Source organism: Mus caroli, unplaced genomic scaffold (genome assembly GCF_978045245.1).
Source record: "Mus caroli unplaced genomic scaffold, Mus_caroli_1 scaffold_3, whole genome shotgun sequence".
Classification (NCBI taxonomy): Eukaryota; Metazoa; Chordata; class Mammalia; order Rodentia; family Muridae; genus Mus; species Mus caroli.
In genome coordinates this window covers 136,001,874-136,020,018 of record NW_028227258.1, presented here as the reverse complement: position 1 = coordinate 136,020,018, position 18,145 = coordinate 136,001,874, and the positions used below count along the sequence as shown (strand labels likewise).

General features: G+C 38.5%; 1 protein-coding gene across 6 annotated transcripts in view; it reads right to left on the bottom strand.

Moving 5' to 3' along the window:
- Positions 1 to 18,145, bottom strand: part of Nlgn1 (neuroligin 1) — an 891,542-nt gene that overhangs the window by 735,933 nt on the left and 137,464 nt on the right. For 5 of the 6 annotated variants that reach the window (XM_085835997.1, XM_029475306.2, XM_021157773.3 and 2 more), the window contains exon 2: positions 784 to 860. The exons of the other annotated variant lie outside the window; for it this stretch is intronic. The gene's annotated coding sequence lies outside the window, so the exon portion shown is untranslated. The remainder of the gene's footprint in view (positions 1 to 783; positions 861 to 18,145) is intronic. 6 annotated transcript variants of the gene reach the window in all.

Here is an 18,145-nt window from a genome sequence, read left to right as displayed (position 1 = left end):
TATAAACACAACTGGGTAAACCTTTCAGACACAAAGAAACCAAATGTAATTCACTAGCAGGAAGTTCAAGAAAAAGCAAGACTCAGTTAAGTGCAAAATAAATCAGAATGGATTCCTGGGTTGCATAGGTGATAGAGATCCACTGATTCTGGAAGGTGTGACCAGAACTCTGTTCAGATGGGTACTGGAAATGCCCCAACCTAGAAACGATGGAAGTGCGGGATAATGCACCACATGGCGTTCCCATGTGCTGGACCCTACAATAGTCATTGTGATTTAATATGAAAACACAGTATCCTTATGCATACCAAGAAGTCTGTCAACATTGTATGCACCTACAACCCCTGTGCCCCAGAGCAGAGATCGGAGGATCTGGAAATTCAATGTCTCTCTTAAGTACAAGAGTCACCCTGAGCTACAGGAGACTCTGTCTCAAAAAGAACAATACACACTCACTCTCATGTGCACACACACACACACACACACACATGACCCAGAAACAGGAAAAGACACTCATGAGAAGGTTGTATCTATTCCTTGAATTGCTCTTCATTTTCATCATATGGACCAAAGAGTAGCTCATTAAACTGTTTAGAGCCATTATCAGACTGAGGCTTCAGCATAGTTATTGACAAAATGTTGATAATTTTTTATTTCAAAATAAAGTTATCTGCCATTGCTCATAGGACAGCCATTAAATTGATCACTAGTACAAAGATAATACAAAGTGAGTTTTTAAAATTCTAACAAAGGTTGGCTCTGGGACCATCTCAATCTACTCACCCTGAATGTGCTCAGCACCTTTCTTTCTTATGCGGTAGGAACCTCATTCCAAGGGCAATACAGTCTCTTTGTCATTTCTGAGGAAAAAATAAATGATAAAAAAAAATCAGTGCCTTATGGGTTATCAGCCAGCAGAGGGTTCAAAGACTGTATTTTTAAATCCAAAGGAAAGAACTCAGAACACCTCCTTGCACTGGTTTGGTTAAACATATAATTTGCCTCTTAAATTCACACAGGATGTGGAGATCATTATTCTTAGTGGTTAACCACAAGCTCTGCGTACGCCCATCAGACAATTCTGCATCACTTGGAAAAGGGACCCAATTAGTAACAGGAATTTGTTACTCAAAGTGGGTACCACTCAAGGTCCTTTCTCTAAGCACGGACAGTTCAAACATCATCTTTTTAAAAAAAGCTTCCAAAATGGCCCTGAGAGATAAGTGGGTAGCCTGGTTTGTGGAAGAGAAAGAATTGGGTAAAGTTTATGAGGAAATCCTCAACACTTATGTATGCTCAACTGGCTGTCCATAACAATTTTCTTTCCTTATAAATTTCATGTGTCACACTGATTCTGGTCCTACACAAAGCCAGCTTATTTTCTCTTTAAGTGGGCAACCCTTTATGTATTTTAACTTATTTTTGTCATTGCTTGAAATCTATGTAAGCAATCTAAATTTCTTTTCACATAGATCTTCACTGTGTATCTTCTTCTCTAGAGTTATCTCAGTGGACAAGCTAAGTGTTGTGGTCCTGTTCCTTTCAAATTTCTATGTGCAAAGAAAATTAGTCAAGCATTGCAAACTTAGAGACTTACGGATTCCCTAAAGCAGAAACAAATCTTTGATCTAATCTAATGCCTTCTAAACTTGATGTGCACTGGATTCCCTGGATATCCTTGTAAAAGGCAGCACCTGGCTCATTAGTTCTGTAGCAGTGACTGAAAGTCTGCATTTGTGACTCTCCTTGTGACTGGCCCCAGGGTCACATTTCCACGAATACACTGCCAGTGGATTTACTAACACATAACACTTAAGTTACAAACACAGTCATATTTCTAGACACCATTGTTTATATAAAAACCTATAAATAAGATAAAACATTCACGTGCAAGTATAAAAAATGATGCTATTAATGTCATTTGTAGAAAATCTTAGAGATGTTTGCAGAAGCTCATTACTAATAGGCATTATCAAACACATAGGTGCTTCACGCTAGAAAAATTACTCTCTTCAGTTATTTTGATTTATTTAGAAACTGATCATTTTTCAAAACCTCTGCTATAATTAAAGCTACCATAACTTCTTTTGACCTCTTACCTATTAATTAGAAATTGGATTTCCATAAGCTGACTTTCTCTGCTCCCTAGTGGCAAGCTTTCACTATTCCCATCAAAAAGACCTTTGCATATTTCTATGCTGGTGAAAATGAATCCCTTCTCAGGGGACTGAGCACACACTGCAGAAAGGTTCTCCTGTTCAGTCTCCGACATCTACAGTGAGTCCATTTTAACACACAAGAGGCAATTTTCTCTTCACCGAGGAAAGGGCCTACCATTATTTAACAGTTGTCATCTTGTTGCTACCTCCCGAGAGTATTCTCCATCTCTGTGAACATATACCATGCACTGTATTTAATTCTCTACTGCTTACTAATAGATACCTTGGAAGAGTTGCTTAAGAACAGCAATGAAATGAAAATAAGCAATGCTGTTATATGCAAATTCTGCTATTGTTCACATAGAATTGTAAAAAATTGGAGTATAGTTACTGTCATGATATAGGTATCAATGGAAGTTCATGAATGTTGTGCAGTTAGGGGCTATGTTTAAGGCTATGTGGAGGTCTGTAGACTTTAGTGTCAAGATCATAGTTGTAAACATGCCTGTCTTTAAGAATAGCTTCACAGGGCCATCTTTGTTCCTGGATCCTGCCAAGACTAGTCTGCACAGGTGAGAGTGTGGATTACAGAAGCTAACAGCTTCTGGGTCAGGCGGGAGCCACAGAGCTTCTAAGGCAGGACCCATTTGGGGCTCCAGACATCCAGGCACCTTCCCTGCCAGAGGAAAGGTATCTGCCCAGCCCGGGAGGCCGTTGCTGGAGCATCTGCTGGAGACATCTTGGTTCCCGGATCCTGCCAAGACTAGTCTGCACAGGTGAGAGTGTGGACTAGAGAAGCTAACAGCTTCTGGGACAGGTGGGAGCCATAGAGCTTCTAAGGCAGGACCCATTTGGGGCTCCAGACATCCAGGCACCTTCCCTGCCAGAGAAGAGGTGTCCACCATGCCTGGGAGGGCTTTGCTGGAACATCTGCAGAAGCCATCTTCTTTCCCGGATCCTGCCAAGACTAGTCTGTACAGGTGAGAGTGTGGACTACAGAAGTTAACAGCTTCTGGGACAGGCCCTGTTTCAGGCCTTCGTCTTCTGCCAGGAGGCAAGTCCCAAGCAACAGATATCTGTGCACCTTCTCTGCAAGAGGAGAGCTTGCTTGAAGAGAGTGCTCTAACCACTGAAACTCAGGAGAGAGCTAGTCTCCCAGGTCTGCTGGTAGAGAATAACAGAATCACAAAAGGAACAAGCTCTAACCAGAGACAACTTATAACAACTAACTCCAGAGATTACCAGATGGTGAAAGGCAGACTTAAGAATCTTACTAACAGAAACCAAGACCACTCACCATCATCAGAACCCAGTACTCCCACCTCAGCCAGTCCTGGGTACTCCAACACACGGGAAAAGCTAGACCCAGATTTAAAGGCATATCTCATGATGATGGTAGAGGACATCAAGAAGGACTTTAATAACTCACTTAAAGAAATATAGGAGAACATTGCTAAAGAGTTACAAGTCCTTAAAGAAAAAAAGGAAAACACATCCAAACAGGTGATGGAAATGAACAAAACCATACTAAACCTAAAAATGGAAGTGGACACAATAAAGAAAACCCAAAGTGAGGCAATGCTGAAGATAGGAACCCTAGGAAAGAAATCTGGAACCATAGATGCGAGTATCAGCAACAGAATACAAGAGATGGAAGAGAAAATCTCAGGTGCAGAAGATTCCATAGAGAACATCGGCAAAATAATCAAAGAAAATGCAAAATGCAAAAAGATCCTAACTCAAAATATCCAGGAAATCCAGGACACAATGAGATGACCAAACCTACGAATAATAGTAGTAGATGAGAGTGAAGATTTTTAACTTAAAGTGCCAGCAAATATCTTCAAAAAAATTATAGAAGAAAACTTCCCAAACCTGATGAAAGAGATGCCCATGAACATACAAGAAGCCTACAGAACTCAAAATAGACTGGACCAGAAAAGAAATTCCTCCTGACACATAATAATCAGAACAACAAATGCACTAAATAAAGATAGAATATTAAAAGCAGTAAGGGAAAAAGGTCAAGTAACATATAAAGGAAGGCCTATCAGAATTACACCAGATTTTTCACCAGAGACTATGAAAGCCAGAAGATCCTGGACCGATTTTATACAGACATTAAGAGAACACAAATGCCAGCCCAGGCCACTATACCCAACTAAACTTTCAATTACCATAGATGGAGAAACCAAAGTATTCCACAACAAAACCAAAATCACACATTATCTTTCCACGAATCCAGCCCTTCAAAGGATAATAACAGAAAAAAAAACCAATACAAGGACTGAAACCACATCCTAGAAAATGCAAGAAAGTAATCTTTCAACAAACCAAAAAAAAAAAAAAAAAAAAGACAGCCACAAGAACAGAATGCCAACTTTAACAACAAAAATAATAGGAAGCAACAATTAGTTTTCCTTAATATCTCTTAATATCAATGGACACAACTCCCCAATAAAAAGACATAGACTAACAGACTGGCTAGACAAACAGGACCCAACATTCTGCTGCTTACAGGAAACCCATCTCAGGGAAAAAGACAGACACTACCTCAGAATGAAAGGCTGCAAAACAATTTTCCAAGCAAGTGGTCTGAAGAAACAAGCTGGAGTAGTCATTTTAATATCTAATAAAATCGACTTCCAATCCAAAGTCATCAAAAAGGACAAAGAGGGGCACTTCATACTCATCAAAGGTAAAATCTTCCAAGAGGAACTCTCAATTCTGAATATCTATGCTCCAAATGCAAGGGCAGCCACATTCCTTAAAGAAACTTTAGTAAAGCTCAAAGCACACATTTCACCTCACCCAATAATAGTGGGAGACACACACCACTTTCACCAATGGATAGATCATGGAAACAGAAACTAAACAGGGACACAGTGAAACTAACAGAAGTTATAAAACAAATGGATCTAACAGATATCTACAGAACATTTTATCCTAAAAGAAAAGGACATACCTTCTTCTCAGCACCTCATGCTACCTTCTCCAAAACTGAACATATAATTGGTCACAAAACAGGCCTCAACAGATACAAAAATATTTAAATTGTTCCATGCATCCCATCAGATCACCATGAACTAAGGCTGATCTTCAATAACAAAATAAATAATAGAAAGCCAACATTCATGTGGAAAATGAGCAACACTCTTCCCAATGATAACTTGGTCAAGGAAGGAATAAAGAAAGAAATTAAGGACTTTTTAGAGTTTAATGAAAATGAAGCCACAGCATACCCAAACTTATGGGACACAATGAAAGCATTTCTAAGAGGAAAACTCATAGCTCTGAGTGCCTCCAAAAAGAAACTAGAGAGAGCACACACAAACAGCTTGACAACACACCTAAAAGCTCTAGAACAAAAGAAAACAAATTCACCCAAGAGTAGTAGACAGCAGGAAATAATCAAACACAGGGGTGAAAACAACCAAGTGGAAACAAGAAGAACTATTCAAAGAATCAACCAAATGAGGAGCTGGTTCTTTGAGAAAATCAACAAGATAGATAAACCATTAGCCAGACTCATTAGAGGGCACAGGGACAGCATCTTAATTAACAAAATCAGAAATGAAAAGGGAGACATAACAACAGATCCTGAAGAAATCCAAAACACCATCAGATCCTTCTACAAAAAGGCTATACTCAACAAAACTGGAAAACCTGGATGAAATGGACAAATTTCTAGACAGATACCAGGTACCAAAGTTAAATCAGGATCAGGTTAATGATCTAATCAGTCCTATAGCCCCTAAAGAAATAGAAGCAGTCATTAATAGTCTCCCATCCAAAAAAAAGGCCAGTACCAGATGGGTTTAGTGCAGATTTCTATCAGATCTTCAAAGGAGATCTAATTCCAGTTCTTCACAAACTCTTCCACAAAACAGAAGCAGAAGGTACTCTACTCAACTCATTCTATGAAGCCTCAATTTCTCTGATACCTAAACCACAGAAAGACCCAAAAAAGATAGATAACTTCAGACCAATTTCCCTTATGAATATTGATGGAAAAATACTCAATAAAGTTCTCACTAACTGAATCCAAGAAACATCAAAACAATCATCCATCCTGACCAAGTAGGTTTCATTCCAGGGATGCAGTGATGGTTTAATATAAGTAAATCCATCAACATAATCCATTATATAAACAAACTCAAAGACAAAAAACACATGATCATCTCCTTAGATGCTGAGAAAGCATTTGACAAAATCCAACACCCATTTATGGTAAAAGTCTTGGGAAGATCAGAAATTCAAGACCTATACCTAAACATGATTAAAAGCAATCTATAACAAACCAGTAGCCAACATCAAAGTAAATGGTGAGAAGCTGAAAGTAATCCCACTAAAATCAGGGACTAGACAAGGCTGCCCACTTTCTCCCTACCTATTCAACATTGTACTTGAAGTCCTAGCCAGAGCAATTCAACAACAAAAGGAGATCAAGGGGATACAAATTGGAAAGAAGTCAAAATATCACTTTTTATATATGAAATGATAGTATATATAAGTGACCCTAAAAATTCCACCAGAGAACTCCTAAACCTGTTAAACAGCTACATTGAAGTAGCTGGATATAAAATTAACTCAAACAAGCCAATGGACTTTATCTACACAACGGATAAACAAGCTGAGAAAGAAATTAGGGAAACAAAATCTTTCTCAATATTCACAAATATTATAAAATACCTTGGCGTGATCTAACTAAGGAAGTAAAAGATCTGTATGGTAAGAACTTCAAGTCTGTGAAGAAAGAAATTAAAGAAGATCTCAGAAGATGGAAAGATCTCCCATGCTCATGGATTGGCAGGATTAATATAGTAAAAATGGCTACCTTGCCAAAAGCAATATACAGATTCAATGCAATCCCCATCAAAATTCCAACTCAATTCTTTAAGGAATTGGAAAGGGCAATCTCCAAATTAATCTGGAATAACAAAACACCTAGGATAGCAAAAACTCTTCTCAAGGATAAAAGAAACTCTGGTTGAATCACCATGCCTGACCTAAAGCTGTACTACAGAGCAATTGTGATAAAAACTGCGTGGTACTGGTATAGCGAAAGACAAGTTGATCAATGGAATAGAATTGAAGACCCAGAAATGAACCCACACACCTATGGTTACTTGATCTTTGACAAGGGAGCTAAAACCATCCAGTGGAAAAAAGACAGCATTTTCAACAAATGGTGCTGGCACAACTGGTGGTTATCATGCAGAAGAATGTGAAATGATCCATTCCTATCTCCTTGTACTAAGATGAAATCTAAGTGGATTAAGGAACTCCACATAAAACCAGAGACACTGAAACTTATAGAGGAGAAAGTGGGGAAAAGCCTCGAACACATTAGGCACAGGGGGAAAATTCCTGAATAGAACAGCAATGGCTTGTGCTGTAAGATCAAGAATTGACAAATGGAACCTCATAAAATTGCAAAGCATCTGTAAGGCAAAAGACACCACCAATATGACAAAAAGGCCACCAAGAGATTGGGAAAGGATCTTTACCTATCCTAAATCAGATAGGGGACTAATATCCAATATATATAAAGAACTCAAGAAGGTGGACTCCAGAAAATCAAATAACCTCATTTAAAATGGGGCTCAGAGCTAAACAAAGAATTCTCACCTGAGGAATACCGAATGGCAGAGAAGCACCTGAAAAAATGTTCAACATCCTTAATCATCAGAGAAATGCAAATCAAAACAACCCTGAGATTCCACCTCACTCCAGTCAGAATGGCTTAGATCAAAAATTCAGGTGACAGCAGATGCTGGTGAGGATGTGGAGAAATGGGAACACTCCTCCACTGTTGGTGGGATTGCAAGCTTTTACAACCACTCTGGAAATCAGTCTGATGGTTCCTCAGAAAATTGGACATAGTATTACCAGAGGATCCCGCAATGCCTCTCCTGGGCATATATCCAGAAGATGTTCCAACTGGTAAGAAGGACACATGCTCCACTATGTTTATAGCAGCCTTATTTATAATAGCCAGAAGCTGGAAAGAACTCAGATGCCCCTCAACAGACTAATGGATACAAAAAATGTGGTACATTTACACAATGGAGTACTACTCAGCTATTAAAAAGAATGAATTTATGAAATTCCTAGGCAAATGGATGGACCTGAGTGAGGTAACTCAATCACAAAATGACTCACATGATATGTACTCGCTGATAAGTGGATATTTGCCCAGAAACTTAGAATACCCACGATATAAGATACAATTTGTGAAACACATGAAGCTCGGGAAGAACGAAGACCAAGGTGTGGATACTTTGCCCCTTCTTGGAATTGGGAGCAAGGCACCCATGGAAGGAGCTACAGAGACAGAGTTGGGTGCTGAGACGAAAGGATGGGCCATCTAGAGACTGCCATACCCGGGGATCCATCCCATAATCAGCATCCAAACGCTGACACCATTGCATACACTAGCAAGATTTTGCTGAAAGGACCCTGATATAGCTGTCTCTTGTGAGACTATGCACGGTCCTGCTTAGCAAACAGAGAAGTGGATGCTCACAGTCAGCTATTGGATGGATAACAGGACCCCCAATGGAGGAGCTAGAGGAAGTACCCAGGTAGCTGGGAGGGATCTGCAACCCTATAGATGGAACAACAATATGAACTAACCAGTACCCCCCAGAGCTCGTGTCTCTAGCTGCATATGTAGCAGAAGATGGCCTGGTTGGCCATCAGTGGAAAGAGAGGTCCATTGGTCATGCAGACCTTATATGCCTCAGTACAGGGGAATGACAGGGCCAAGACGTGGGAGTGGGTGGGTGGGGGAGTGGGTGTGGGATGGTGTGGGGGACTTTTGGGATAGCATTGAAAATGTAAATGAAATAAATACCCAATAATAATAATAATATTCAAATAAAAAAGAATAGCTTCACAGAGTAAATTGCAATTACTGGATTCTAGAAAAATAAAATGTTGTAATTGGTTAAAGAGCAGAGACATGGGATGTGTCTATAATTCCAGAATATAGTATGATAGCTGCAGTAAACAATTTGTACTTTCTAAGAATATTGTATTTGACATTGAATGTATATTACGGAAAGTTTAGGTGTTTCTATTGCACAATCAAAAAAATTAAAGTAAATTAAAGAAAGAAGATTTCCTGTCAAAATCCAAAGGGTTCTTTTTTAAATTGTATTTAATATATTCTGTAAAAAGGTTTTTATCACCCGATATCCAGAATAAATGTAAGACACAGAAGGACCTTTTGGTAATGTGGTGCATACCCAACCTTTTTCAGATCAGAGACCATTGAAAGAAATTTCTCTCAAATGCAATATTTTTAAAAACACAAAGCAATCATGACAGATTTCAAGATATTTAAGGCTCATATATTAACCAGATGGCAAAGAGCTTAGTAACAGGAATCCACAATCCAGACCCCAGCAACACAGAAAGTTTCTGAATCCAATGTAAGCTAGTGGTAATGGGGCCCAACTTGGGTGGTTGTTTTCCTAACTTTCTGTCTTTCCTTGTTTTTATTTAATGAAGAGGAAGCTTTTACTTAAACTCTGAAAATTACATAATTTATCAACATCACCCCTTTGATCTCAGCAGAAAAACTCTCCCTTCTCATTTTTACATTTTTTTTTCCTGCATCAGCTCTGACTTAAAAACTGAGAAAGTTTAATTGAGGGTCAGATAGCAAGAGTGAGGAAAGGAGGAAGAAACTTTGTAGATAAGATGGTAATAAGAACCAGGGAGAAATCTGATTAGAGTTATAAAATATTTAAGATGTGTAATCACAAAATGCCTTTCACATAAGAAGAAAGTATGAAATGACCATTTAACTGAAAATGAGCCATTCTGTGGCACATCAACAAGTGAGTAAACTCTGTGTCAGAAGCTGTCAGTGTCCAAGGTGTTCTGGGGACTTATTTACTCTTGAAGTCACTCGTCTATAGTAATGTCTCTGTCAGTAGTGCTGACTCCACTAAGTAGATGGTCAAAGGTCTCCAGGAGACATGGCATTTCACAGCATTCCTTCTCACATTTTCAGCTCTTAGGTTCCTGTGACCTCTATTTCTAGATGATCTCGAGCCTTCTTGAGGGTGGAGTGGAACTCCCATTTGGGTCAGAGAACCTGAGTCACTTATTCTAAGCACTTTACCACATGGGTCACTGCACTTAAGCACTGAAAAACGATAAAATATAAAATAAAATAAAATAAAATAAAATAAAATAAAATGAAATAAAATAAATCTTTTCTGATCCAGGTTGAGAGTTGAAGGGATACATAGGGCATGGATATGACCATAAAGCATTTTTTCATGTGTTAGATTTTCTGAGAATGAAGAAAAATATTTTTAAAATTCATTGCAGGTTACAAATGTGGTTCCTAAGCCATGGTAACCTTAGTAAGTGATGTGGTTCCAGTAATTTTAAATCATATGCTTAAAACCAAAAGGACACATGATGGCTCCTGGGACATTGGCAAGTTTTGTGGTACTTGGATATATTAGAGGGAGTGTGATATAAACATCTAACAAGTCTTTAAAATGAAATCTTTAATTTCTCTCTGCAAAAAGCAATGGAAAGTTTAATAAGATTGGAGGATTCTTCCTTGATGCCATGCATGTCTGCTGAAACACACTAAAACACACCTTCTCATGGTCTATAGCTGATTTTTGTTCCAAATAGCTGCATTGATTTAAAACAATTTCCCCATTTTACCTATCAACGTACAGTTTGCTTCCCTAGTTCACGTGGAAAAATTCAACAAGATTACTAAAGAAAAATTACAACAAACCTCAGTACTGGCAACTGAGAGAAGTTCAGTTGAGACAATAAAAGTCTCATCTGTCCTGAACGAGCAACGGGATTAGTGACACCTCTCCATCCTTCTCAGCCTAACTCGGGTGATGCAGACCTTCACGATCTCCCATCACTTTCTGTGTTTTGAAAAATACCATCTACCAGCAAACTTTGGAATCGTCATTGAAATGGAAGATACAGATAATGTCACCAGTCATGCCCCAGTGGGAAAGGCGAGCTTTTAGGAGAGACTCAGTGACTCCCATCTGTAAAAGCTTGAGTAAGTCTGATGATTTGCAAGGCAGGAGAAATACACAATCCTGCACAGGGGGCGGATTACCCTCTAAGTCCTAAGCATTTGTGTCATCAGACAACTAAATATAGTGTAGAAATACAGGTGATTCCTTCCACTAGTAGTTTATGTGTATAAAGAATTGGTTAAAACCATTAGGCCACAGACTTTACATGATTTAACCTACCTTTTATAAATAAGTTAATCTAATAAAAGAGGGGAAGTATTATTTTCACTGAAAGAAGAGATGAATTTTAGCATAAAATGAGAGGTTACTTTATTTTATTGGCATGGCCAATGAACAGGAAAAACTTCTGTACACCAGCAGTGGATGCATGCTAAACTCTATCTACAAGGTGAAATATGTATACAGTCATTTTGATAATCAACATTTGAACTTTTTTCTTCTGTTTTTTTTTTCCTGAAGAATATTTATAAGTCTTAAGTGTGCTGTGGTAATGCCCAGCAAACAGTCTTTCGTTTACTTGGACATTAGATAAAAATGAGTGAAGGGGAAATTTCAATACTCAGTTTTAAAACATAGTTTATCTGGATTTGCCCTCTAGTTCCACGAAAGGGGAAGAGTTACAGATGATTTCAATCCATAATGATAGCAAGTATATTTGCAGTTTCACTCATAAAATGTGCTGCCTTTCATTTCCAAGAAAGTCAGTCAGTGGTTTAAAAATGTGCCCAGTGCAAAAGCATGGCTTTAGGTAAAGTCTTTGTAAGACCAGAAAGGTAGCAGGAAGGACGTGAGGTAGGGATGTACGTTACACTTGTCAGTGAGTCACACAAATCAGTGTCTTTCAAATTGTATGTCCAGTTCTTTGCATGTGGATGGGTTGTGAACAGTAATTTTTAAAAATAGTATAATAAAAGAGGAGCATTGAATATACTGAAGGGCATGATACACAGTCAAACAAGCCTTAAATAATATCTCTGTTGCATATAATATGCTAAAACACACTTGCACACGTGTGAAAACCCCTAAATGTGCGTGCACACACACACACACACACACCTCTGCATGCCTGTATATTTAAGATCATGATATAAAACTCATGTATTTCTTCCATGAGCCTTGGTTCAAAAGTACAAAACTTGTTTCACTAATAGCACTAACAAATTCTAGTCTTTCTCTTCAAACTAAAAGAAGATACTGTGTGTTCTCTTAGAAGTTTGTCTTAAAACTCATGAATTCCCTTTCTTCTTACTGGTGGATTGTATCATTCCTATTAACACTGGAGAATGTCTCATTAAACAGCTATGCCTAGAAAGAAAAGTTTAGGATCTAGCTTTGTGTAGCATTCCTAGTTCCCAAGCAGCTTCCAGTTAACTCTAGCTTTCTCATATTTTCTCTTTCACTTTGTGTGTGTACATGTGTGTGTGGCTTTGTACAAATTGTAGGCACACATATATAGTTGCAGAAGTGTAAGCACATGTCTCTGGATGACTATGGCTTGGCATTCAGTCTTCAAGAAGTCTTGAACTTATCCTTTGAGACAGGAGCTACAGGTGAAGATGGGCCTCACTGATAAGTTCCAAGGCTCACACAATCATGTCCCATCCCCCACTGTGAAGTTATAGATGTGCATGGGTGCTGGGAATCCAACCTCAGGTCCTCATACACTCAAGCATGCTCTTCATCAGTGGACGCACTCTCTTTTCCTTTAATTTTATTATATTAAACCATGCAACACTTCAAAAAATTAGCTAATTGGTAAAAGGAATTGCAGAGTTTTGTTACACATATTTCTTTCTAGTTTATATAGTCAGATGTTTTCAACAGGTCAGCTTTACAAAGCAGGAGAGATTTACAATATCTACTTAAAGGTCAGTAAATTAAGGAACCAGAGAGATAACTCTACATTTCAGACTGAGCCCAGGGACCCCAATGGAAAAGCTAGGAGAAGGACTGAAGGAACTGAAGGAGATTGCAACCCCATAGGAAGAACAACATCAACTAACCACCTGACCACCCAGAGCTCCCAGAGACTAAACTACCAATGGAAGAGTACACATGAAGGGACCCACAACTCCAGATATATATGTAGCAGAGGATGGCCTTATCTGACATCAATGGGATGGGATTGGTTCTTGGTCCTATGGAGGTTTGATGCCCCAGCATAGGCAGACACTAGAGGGGTGAGGCAGAAGTGGGTGAATGGGTGAAGGAGCACCTTCATAGAGGAGGAAGGAGACAGGGGATGGGGTTGGGAGTTTGTGGAGGGGTAACAGGGAAGGGAGATATCATTTGAAATTTAAACACATAAAACTACTAATTTCAGCCGGGCGTGGTGGCACACGCCTTTAATCCCAGCACTTGGGAGGCAGAGGCAGGCAGATTTCTGAGTTCGAGGCCAGCCTGGTCTACAAAGTGAGTTCCAGGACAGCCAGGGCTACACAGAGAAACCCTGTCTCGAAAAACCAAAAAAAAAAAAAAAAAAAAAAAAAAAAAAACCTACTAATTTCAAAAAGAAAGAAAGTAAATATCTTGTTTGCAGAGAAACTGATTTTGGACCCAACTTTATGTTGTTCATGTAATAGCTGCCTATAACAACAGCTCCAGAGGTACTGTATGCCTCTAGCTTTCATACACAGCTGCACTCACATGCACAAACACATGTAATTTTAGAAATAATAATAATATACTTGAAGATCAGTAAGCCAAATAGTCCAGGCTAGTAAGCAATAGCTGTATATTAAGTATGGAGACAAAAAGAGTTTGATTTTGATGCACTTAGATTTGAGGAAAGAAAGAAGATAGGAGGTCAGTGAGTTTTATGAGTCCTTCAATGTTGGAAAAAAATGGAATATTAACAAAGAAAGTGAAAATCTTACTGTGGAAGAAAATGATTGGAAAGAGGGAAGGGGGCAGATAAACATTCCTGGGGAATAATGTTCAGAGGGAAATGTTCAGGGTTTGTTTAAAAGAGAAATCAGATGGAGCCAGACTTTCATTTTGGCCTGTGTGATAGGACTCAAGCTCCTTCCTGTTAGTCTGGAGCTGTAGTGAGACCACTGTCACTTCATATAGACCCCAAGAGAGCACTAGCAACTTGCGATTGTTTATCGTCTCGGAAAGTGTCAAACACAAATCCACTGTCTCTAAGTACTTTATCCTCATCCCAAAGTGATAAAGAATACAATTCTCTAAAAACTGACACACACGTACTGCCTGCCAGGCAGAGTGCTTATCTTTATTGGCAAGCTGAGGAAAAATAAGTGTGCAAACCCAACAAGGAAGCATCCATGTGCTTCACTGGAGATCAGGGAGTATGGATCTTAATCTAAGATGGGACAAATGGATAATTCTTAGGCAATTGTGGATCAGAAGTTGTAACAGATTTTCCAACCAGGGAGACCTTTTGAGGAAACCCTGACTCAGAAGTGAGTTCATCTATCAAAGGTGGATTGACCCGAAAACATTCTTCTGGAGACAATCCAAAAACTATTTCTATTTTAAAAGACAGGCACCTGTGCAACTAATTAGGGTGAAGTACCTCGTTCACAGTTCAAGCCATAATTCTGTTGAGTAAATAAAAACTGCACAACAATGTGAGTCAGAGAGAGGGGGACCCAAATGGCATGTAAAGGTGGGCTGTGCTATAAAAGCACAGTATCTATGGTTGATTCAGGCTAAGATTCTTCAGGGTGAGATTTAGAGAAAATGAGAATTATACCCAAGAAAAATTTATATAAAGGAAGCCATTCTGGACTGATGTCTAGTAAGCAAGTGTCTTACAGTAGTGAAGTTTCTCTAAATTTGTCTTACAAATTCAGGGAAATTTTCTAAATAGATAGTTTCCTCTAGTATATAAAGAGTTTACAGTAACATTTGATTTTATTTTATACTTTAAGTTCTACGCTTACTATACTGAGTAGGGCAGGGGTGGGCATGTATGGAATGAGGTAACTTGTGGAAGTCAGTTCCCTTTAACTATGTGGATCCCAGAGACAGAACTCAGATCATTAGGCCTGGAGGCAAAGTCTCTTTACCCATTGTGCCAACTCACTTCCTCTACTTTATACTTTTTAATTTGGTACTGTTTGCTCTCTTTGCATGTATTATATTTTCTCGTTTCAAATAGCATTTACAAGGAAAAGGCACTGCTCATTAATTACAGATGTAAGATCTTTGTTATTTTATTCTTCATTCAAGCTATAGAATATTTGTAGACACTCATCAACTTTAAGTGCAGAAGTAAAAGTTTGTATAAAGAAATGAGATTGGCCATTCTTTTAACACTTAGTTGTAAGATGAAAAATGATGTACAGCTTTAATGACACAATTCAACTGCTATAGCTTATCATACATTCAGCAGAGAGAAGAGATACAGCGGATCCTATAACCATTCCTTGAAGGAATTATGGATCTTAGAGATTTCATGGGACACAGTTTATCTGATTTTTCTTTTGCTGTAATTCAGGCCATAAAACCTCAACTTTTATTCAAAATTAATCTATTACTCAATCTATCTTGGTTTATAGCTACCTCAGAAAAGACTGGAGATAAAGTCAGTGCCCGCGTGCTTCTCTTCCTAAAACGTCATCTGTCTTCAGATCTTCATGGATGACATTACATTCTGATCCTTCCACCTCCAGCACCCCTCTTTTCAGGTCTGGGTGCCTTCCCCCTCCTCCCCATCTTCTTCTTTTTGTTCCTTGACCATCTCCCTTTGATCCTACAGTTCCTTACTGAATAGTGTCGTAAGCTTTGAGGCTTCTTTCCCTACTTACATGCAGACATGTTTCAAATCTATATATCAAGGACAAATATTTTTAAATACATTTTTCTTACAGCCTACTGAATAGTTCTATTTAAATGATCCTTAGGTAAGTTTTTCTTTTTCCAAATGGAACATTTTCCTCCTTGTAATCCCCCTTTTATCCAGTGACACAGAGACATACAATTTCATTTAGAATTGCTTCTTGTGTAACTTTCATTACCCATTATGTCAAATCAGTTACCAGATTACACCACATTTTCTGTCTCCATTGCCAATTTCTAATATCTCACAGAGATCAATGCATTCTTCTTAATAATCTTGCCTCAGTAGACTTGCTATAAACCAGTTTCCACACAGCAGCCAGAGTTATTTCCCCACCCCACCCCCTCTTCTCTCTCTCTCGCACACACACACACTCATAACACACAGTGAAATATAATCATGGTAATCTCCCAATTGCATGAGGAAGATCATATGCCCCAGTACAGGGGAATGCCAGGGCCAGGAAGAGGGAGTGGGTGGCTTGAGGAGCAGGCCTGGGGGAGGGTATAGGGACTTTCGGGACAGCATTTGAAATATAAATGAAGAAAATATCTAATAAAAATGAAATAAAAATGAAGGAAATCAGTTAATTATAAGTTGGTATATTATTATCTCTTAATAACTTATTCTACATTAAATTATTCTATTATCTCACATTTTAAAATTTACAATTCAGACTGTCATTCTTACTCAATTATGCCATGTTTCTGTCTATATTTCAGAGTGTTTCATGACTTTTCTAGATAAACATATTTTGTTCACTTAAATGCCTGGATTATATAGTTCCCTTCTCTGCTCTTCTCTCCATCCTCCTCTGCTCTTCTTCTCCCTTCTCCTCCTCTCCCTCCTCCTCCTCTTCTGTTTTGCTCCTTTTACTCTAGCTGTGTGCTCTATCATGGAGTGAAAGACCCAGCCCAGCATAGTCTGTGTCTCCTTCATATCTCAGTTAAGATAATACATTTTGACCTTCACCCACTTATGGAGTGTTGATTTACCACCACCTATATATGTTCACATGGAAACTACACTTAATTCTGCCTACCTCAGCTTACACTTAATTGTGTCTAATCTTCCATGAAATTGTTTATACTCTCTAATGTGATTATCATAAATTTAGAGTTCTATCAATATTTCAATTTCATATATAAATGAGACTAATCAAGTGTTATGCTCAAAAATCGTTGACGATTCTGTTCAAAAACTTAACAACCAATACCTGACTGTATCCAGGCTCTTCTGGTCATGACTGAGAAGGTGAGTTAAGGCTAGCAACCTTGATTTTTCTGCTAAGTCTTTCCACTCAAGAGACATAGCACGATCATTGCAGATTTTTTTGGACAGTTACTCCAAGGTTGTTTCACCCAATAGACATGTTCATCAGACACACCAGGAGTTTGTATGCAACTCCAAAAAGGCAGAACAGTGCTGGGATGAGTCATTATCTTGAAAATGCTAGAAGTTCTTAGTAGGTTGTGCCAGGGAAGCCCAGCTTCCAAATGACAGATTTCATTTCATTAGCAGCACATCCGTTGTGCTATCTTTGTGGAAAATTATTGAGTGCTGTGCTATTAGACAAAAGTAGAAAATCAGAACATATGTCACAAAATTAGCTGGGAGATATGAATGTAAGGTTTTGTTTTTTTTTTTTCTAGGAGAAGAGTTTGGGTTCAAAGACATATTTTTTTGACATTTTAATAAGCAGTCTAGTACGTGAGTTTGACATGGGGCAGATTCAGATAGGTCCTGTGCTCATCCAGGCAAAGAGGCAAAGGAGATAAAGTCCTAGCAGTGAGCAGTGAGCATGACTCAGGGAAGGCTGCTATGCAACTTTGTGTGAACCACCAGATGAAGTCATGTCATGTCATCTGAATATAAATGGTAGAAAATTGAGGGGAAATATTCAGAATACATAAGTTACAACTACTTGGATGAAAGTATACATTTTATTGTCACTAAAAATGGAAGGGTTAGATGAAATGGGGACAGAACTGAATAGAGCAATAATAAACACATACAGGAACATTATATTTTAAAAAAAATAGAAGATAATTGTTTATGAATAGTATAGGTTAGGGAATGAGTAGGAAAGAGGAGACTAAACGCAAGTCTCTCAAGAGAAAGCCTTTTCCAGCAACACT